At 39.4% G+C, this 7,456-nt stretch overlaps 1 long non-coding RNA gene across 2 annotated transcripts; it reads left to right on the top strand.

Annotated features, from left to right (window-relative positions):
- Positions 1-3,292: 3,292 nt before the first annotated feature.
- Positions 3,293-7,185, top strand: LOC135489739 (uncharacterized). Of its 2 annotated transcripts, XR_010447211.1 has the most exons (5): positions 3,293-4,249; positions 4,922-4,985; positions 5,337-5,413; positions 5,621-5,690; positions 5,911-7,185. It is a non-coding gene; the product is annotated as an uncharacterized LOC135489739 (long non-coding RNA). The 2 variants fall into 2 exon arrangements; XR_010447210.1 differs by having other exon boundaries at positions 5,621-7,185.
- Positions 7,186-7,456: the final 271 nt, after the last annotated feature.

Genomic DNA, 7,456 nt, shown 5'->3' with positions numbered 1-7,456 from the left:
GATTTTTGTCGCAACCATTTGGGCCTAGGGCCCCGCACTCACTTCAGAGTGCATTACTAATGGGCTTCAGCTCCATGAAGCTTTCGTCAGTGCACCCAGCCCCTGTGGATTTCATGTTCCCGAGGTAAGTGAAAGATAATTATTGTATAACATTTTATCACGCAGTTCAGCAAAGATCCAGTGGCCCTTTGGGTGTGTCCGGTAGGGGTATCCCACCACTGAAAATGTCTGGCAGTGCCCATCTATGGTACCTGGGATGGTACTGAACATTTTGCAATTGGTTTCATTCGGTTCGCTTTCCAGTTGATCTAGCTCAATTCTTGGGCGTGGCTCTTTGGGTGTGTCTGGCAGGGGTATCCCACCACTGAAAATGTCTGGCAGTGCTCATCTATGGTACCTGGGATGGTACTGAACATTTTGCAATTGGTTTCATTCGGTTCGCTTTCCAGTTGATCTAGCTCAATTCTTGGGCGTGGCTCTTTGGGTGTGTCTGGCAGGGGTATCCCACCACTGAAAATATCTGGCAGTGCTCATCTATGGTACCTGGGATGGTACTGAACATTTTGCAATTGGTTTCATTCGGTTTGCTTTCCAGTTGATCTAGTTCAATTCTTGGGCGTGGCCCTTTGGGTGTGTCTGGCAGGGGTACTCCACCACAGAAAATGCCTGGCAGTGCCCATTTATGGTACCTGGGATGGTACTGAATATTGTGCAATTTGTTTCATTCGGTTCGCTTTCCAGTTGATCTAGTTCAATTCTTGGGCGTGGCCCTTTGGGTGTGTCTGGCAGGGGTACCCCACCACTGAAAAAAATGGCTGGCAGTGCCCAACTATGGTACCTGGGATGGTACTGAACATTTTGCAATTGGTTACATTTGGTTCGCTTTCCAGTTGATCTAGATCAATTTTCGTGCATCAGTTACGTAAGTCTGGCGGGGGTACCCCACCACTGAAAACGTCTTGCAGTGTCCAATCATAATACGTCAGGGCATGGGGAACATTGAGATAGTGTTTTCAAAGGGTACACTTGCCAGTTGATCTAGTTCAATTTTTTCATCCCCTTGTAATAGGCCTCACAGCCACACCCACCACAAGATGCACGGCAGACTTCCATATAAATGAACTGTGACATACCTACAACAGAATCACACAATGGAGAATTGGTTCGCTTTTCAGCTACCCAGACCCCCACGGGCTCCTGCTCTAATCCCTTCAAACAGCAAAGAGCTTCAGGAATGGGACTGCACATCCCGGAATGGGACCATGCATACATCCCGGAATGGGACCAAATATCCACGCAAAGGCAGACGTAAGTCATTTCCATCAGTTTTTTTGGCTTCCATTTGTCCTTCATACTCGTCTTAGAGAACGTTATTCGCAATCTGGTTTCAACAAGCAAAGCATTTCTTATTGAGCTGTATGATAATGCCAATTTCGTTGCGCATATACATCCCAGAAATCGGGAATTTCGATAGTATATTGTCGGCCTAAACAATTTATATCGAGGGTATTCAAGTGTGACGAACAGCGGCTGTTTTGTGACGGGTTCCACAGTCATGGGTTCCGGTCCATCCTGGCCGCACTCTATTTTCGTTTTTAAATTAATCGAATGTAATGCTTCGTTCCCCCTAAAAAACCAGCTTTTTAGTTATAGACTCGTTAATTCTCTGGTTCCAAACTTCATCCGTATCTATTCTTATCATTTTTGGGAGCTATTGGTAAAAACATTTAATTAATCGAATGTCATGTTACGTTCCCCCTAAAAAACCCAGCTTTTTAGATATAGTTTTCTAAATTCTCTGGTTCCAAACTTCATCCCTATCTATTCTTATCATTTTGGGAGCTATTGGTAAAAAAATTTAATTAATCGAATGTAGTGTTATGTTCCCCCTAAAAAACAGCTTTTTAGTTATAGACTCCTTAATTCTATGGTTCCAAACTTCATCCTTATCTATTCTTATCATTTTTGGAGGCTATTGGTAGAGTTATACAAATAAAAACACATACATGTAGGCAATTTTAGAACAGTTTGGTTATCTTAAGAAACTGTCCGAAAAGCTCTTTTAATTAGGGTATTTGTAAAACAAGATACACAGAAACGAAATCTGAAACGCAGAAACGCAGGAACGAAACACAGAAACGAAAATGCAACGGGTTTTCATAAAAGTTGGAATTGAGGCGCAGGCATAGACGGCACCTCGATACTTTCCATGACGATGTTGTTGTTATCGTCGTTAAAGTAAACTCTGAGTGGATGACTCTATCAGGGGCAAGAAGGGAGTGCTGTCTTTTTGAGATGGTGGTGTAGTGCTTTGGTAGGTTCGATTCCTATAGCATGTTGTTTTAAATGGTGGTGTAGTGCAATGTCTTGGTGGTGTAGTGTTCTTTCATGGGTTTAATTCTTAAAATTTGTCTTAGATATCTGGTTAATGATAATGAGGTTCAAGGTAGATTCGCCTTCATTAACATATGCAAAGTAGGGTCAAAGTTCAGCCTAGATATGGTGGTGTCGTGTTTTGGTCATGGGTTCGATTCCTACCCTTGAGATTGTGGTGTGGTGCTTTGGTTTTTAAGCCCGTCTGCGGTACTTTTGTGTCGGGTGCTTGCTTTTGTCATGGGTAGTTATAGACTCCCTGGGCAGCCCAAACGTTACGAACACGCTGTGCCTGTGGCAGCGTGCAGCTGCAATGATGAACTTTTTATAAAAAGGAAGCAAGCGAATCAAGACACAATATCATTTATTGACAATTTTGAAGAATTTCCCCGTCGGATATACCTCTTCTTTCCTCTATTCTGCAAATAAAAATTCCGGTAAAAATTGGGAGATTTCTCCGGCGAGAATGAAAACGCCTCTTCCTCCTCGGACATGTTATTGGAGCTACTCACGATTTTCGGAAATCCGGAAAAAACATTTTTAGGGAGGTTTACTCATTTGCATAATGTATTAACTTCGAAGCACCGCCACTTTGAGCGCCGCTATTGCTGCCTTAAGGAGGCTAAAAGGGATATTGAGAAATGAGCATTCTTTCTTCCATTCCGACTGATCCACTTCGAACACCAACTCTCGTTTTTCTCTCGGAAAATTCTCAAAATCTGCATCGGTCACGAAATCTCTCGTAAATCACTCGTGTAGTGCAGGGACGCTTAATCGGATTACACGCCCAGTAAAGTAAAGTCTCGAGTTCTTGAATTTCGATACCTTTCGACAGTATAATCTACTAAACGGTTATTTTCATGTCGGTTTGCAGGGGGCGCGATAAGTCCGACCATTATGATCAGCGTGCTCAATATTATTCACAATGTGATCTTATTTCTGTTCCTGAAAAGTTGTTTTCAGTGTATTTTCTCCTTGAAATCGATCACTTCAGGTACTATTACTGTGCATACCTAGCTAAATTAGTGTCTAGTTTCGTCTCTGATGACATTTATTTCGTAAAAATCGCTGTTTTTTTCTAAAAAGGTGTTTTTGTGGTCATTTTGGCTGTTTATTTCGAGGGTACGGTAGGAGGTCATCGTTCACTCGATAACTCTTTTTAAAATGAAATAAAAGCGTTTTAAGATACATGATATGAATTGATATTAATATTCGTTAAGTGGGATTGTCGGTGGACGTTCATTGTTGAACAGTTGTGCTGGAATTACGAAAATATATCGATATCGTTGAGAGTTCATTCATTAGGGGCCTGTTCTCAATTTTCCTTACAACGCCTCTAGCACTGGGCAATTGCCACCATCTTGAAAAGCAGTGCCGCGGATGGCTATCGCATCGCCACTACGCATGAGAACACGATGGCTGCCCTGCGCTGCATTGATAGTTCGTAATAAATTCACATAAAAACACACCAGAAGATCTCCGATTTTATTTACAAAGATCATATTTTGTTATTTATTGATAAAACAAGCCATTTTACCACAGCAGGTGACACATATTAGGCCTGAATAAGACTTTAGAATTTGAAGTGGTGGTGACGATGCCGATATCCAAGATGGCGGAATTATACCAGTGGTCAAATCTCATCTATTTTGGGTAATTGCATCATTATTTCTTTTTGTGATTGGTGATTTGTAAAATTGAGAATGATTGAAAAATCAGTATTTTTTCACCCAAAGGCATGAGTGAACATTTGATAAGTTTATTGTGATTTAATTGGTAATTTGGTCGACATTTTGACAATTATATTTAGCAATATTTCGATAAATGCGGACCTGCTTCTTCCTCTTTTCGTAGTGGCGGTGTTTCGATAACTCAGGTCAGTTTCACGGCAAAAATAAGTGGTAGTTTTGAAATTCGAATGTGCATTTATTGATGTAACGATAAAGTACATTTCCGAGAATAATTAGTGAAAGTTTCAGTAGGTGTCGATTTTTGTAAAGTAGTGTATAGGCGATGGATTGGCTCAGCCATGTGCTCGTCGTGTCAGCGGGGCGCAAGCCGTCATGGGGGATGTAGGCTACACTACAATGCACGTGATTGATGGTTGAACATTCACTCTCGTTGACAGTGTATTATTGAAATATTTGATTGTGATGATGGTGTATTGTACTAGGCCTTGCATGCTCCCAACGTGTGGCATATTTCACATTGATACTACCAGTATCAATTACAAAAAAATAGATTGTGAGTAACAATAGGCCTACAATACAATCAATGCTACATGTCATGAGGGTGGGAACGGGGAAGGGGGGGGGGGGTAACTGTCTCGACGTCCCGTTAGGAAAAAAGGCTTATCCCGTTTCCCAACATGCAATTTTAGCCGAATCGTGACGCAAAACACGGCTTGTCTCGAATCCCGCTAAAATAAGGGTGTCTATCCCGAATCCCGACAGTTATTTTCGGCCCATCCCAGTGTCCCGAAAATACCCGTTCTCCCCCTCATAAATAGTAGACCATATTGTCACATTGATGTTTTCTTTCATTACAGTTAGACTTCGAGATCTACATTTTCGACAAAGGCCTGGTGTATAAATATTACGTACTTGATGAAGGTAATATTAATTTCTTCAAATTTGAAGCATGACGTTAATGGGGTACCAGCACAACTTCATTGACTGCTACGTGGCGCTGGTGGTATTTAAGGTATTGCATCGCTCATATCACTTGAAAAAAACATTTACCCTAGTTACGACCAAAGCTGTTTAGCAGAGGGCGATACCTCATCAGGAGCGCCACAATCATATCATTGGTGTGAAAGCATTTGTATGAAGTTTTTCAGTTCTCAATGTGTTCAAAACCTTAATTGTGAAATTGTGCACTTCGAATTCAAATTTACGTCACTACGTTAGTTTGACATCCATTGATGTCACGGTAATTTCACTGTTATGCTGTGCTGCTTTCAGGTTTAATGACACGAATGAGTACAAGTACATTACATATTTTCGACGAAGGCCTTCTGTAATTTCATACGCTTCTTACGGTTAGTATTGATTCATAATTTCTAGTAAAAAAGTTAATTTTGAAAGTGAAAAATATGTTACAATACAATAGACCTGCAAATACCATATACGCAAGTTTTGAACAAATATCACACATATTCTCCAGTTGACTTGTGATGATATTGATAATGGTGGTGGTGGTGTTATCATGTACATGGCTTCTAACGTAGTAAATGTTTTCTTTTCAGCAACATTCAATAGATTTATTTACTGTATTATCATTTCGACCAAGGCGAATTCGACACTTCAATTGACAAGGTTAGTAACTTTTGTTCACAAAATCCAAATGGAGGCAAATACAGAACAATCAAACTTAGTCATTCAAGTCAGTTACTGAAGCACAGTGAAAACTGTCGGGAGCAGTGCAACTGATGGCATGTCAAACTTCCTGTGACTGTCCCTGTCCATATATTTCAAGACAGTACAAATCTTGTAATCATTTTGTTTATGCAATGTACGTTATTATGTATCATTTCAGCACAATCAAACTTAGTCATTCCAGTCAGTTACTGAAGCACAGCGAAAACTGTCTGAATTAGTGCTGCTGATGGCATGTAATTACTCTACTACCACTACCAGTGACAGTCAATGTCCATATATTTTCAAGTGTGCGAAATTAGTACTCGTCTACTTCTTAGTGTTATTTGAATGCAATGTATGTTATAAAAATATTTTTTCAACACTATATCAACATTCTCATTCCTGTCAGTTTCTGAAAATCAGCTAAAGCAATCGCTACCAATGCAGCTGATAACAGCAATTCTTTTTGTTCCCAATGCCCATCCATGACAATATATTTCACGCATGTGACAATCATGTAATCATCCTGTTTTTTGTGTTCTATTCATGCAATAAATAAATTCAGTATTTTCAAATCATTGGTGCTACAAAACTATTCTCATTATAGATTATTCATATTTTATAAAATGCTGTCATGTCAAATTTTGTGTCCTATAAATCATTATGAAGTCGGCATTTTATATACAACTTTTGTACTCCTCCTAAATAAACATACAAATCTTGTTTTATGTAAACTTTGTATATGTGACCCGTCACAGCAAAACCAGACGCATGTCGCTCTGAGCTTGGCAGGTTGAGACGGACTGTTTGTTCATTTATCTATTGTCTGCCTTTTGTAAAATATGAGCACATCAATTTCTTCCATTATCTCCTGGTGTCATTTAGGCTCATCTTCTGTGCGACATGTACCTGGTTTTGCTGTGACGGGTCACATATTCTATAGATATACAACACTCTAATGTCACAATGCCTCTCTCACTCGCTTTTATATAGCAAGATGTATGAATAAACATGACACACCAACTATGTACAAAATTGCTAACAAACTGCACCATTTGTCAGTACACCACATGAAATACAGAGATATGTCTTAATTCTAATCTTTCATTAGCGACACCATTTCTTACCCGAGTGCCTCCTTCATTCATACATCTTGTACTTTAACTCAAGATACCCATCTTTGAATATTTTTAGTATACCAAGTACTACAATGTCAATGTATTGAAGTCATGTTCTTGTAGTGTTATTGGCTTTCTATTATCTTGTCAAAATACCACTTGGTTCTCGCAAAATCTCAATAAAAACAAATGCTATTGCATGTATTGCATATTCTGACAGCTATCCACTGTATCGATTTATCCATCATCTGTACTATTTGTCACAAAAATGTTATATTATGTAAATCATATTTCATTACATAATGCACACTGCCAATTACTGCTGAACCATTCATATGTCATTTAAATAAATAATTTTCAACTTTTTAAAACCGTCTTATAGTACTGTTCTTGTCACTTAGCTGAACCAATTGCTCTATAGCATGAAATTTCCAGAAATGCGCCAGGGACTGAAAAGTGCTGTTTTAACAGAGAGGTGTCCTAAACTGAGAAGTCGAGTTGAATGGAAACAACCAATTTGGAACCAAAAACTACTGTCCTTATTAAAGAGGTTGTCCTCAATAGAAAGGTGTCCACAAAAAGTAGGCCCACTGTATATGAAAGTAC

Source organism: Lineus longissimus, chromosome 6, assembly GCF_910592395.1.
Source record: "Lineus longissimus chromosome 6, tnLinLong1.2, whole genome shotgun sequence".
Taxonomy (NCBI): Eukaryota; Metazoa; Nemertea; class Pilidiophora; order Heteronemertea; family Lineidae; genus Lineus; species Lineus longissimus.
Note: the sequence above shows the minus strand (reverse complement) of the source record. Positions and strands in the feature narration are given on the sequence as shown.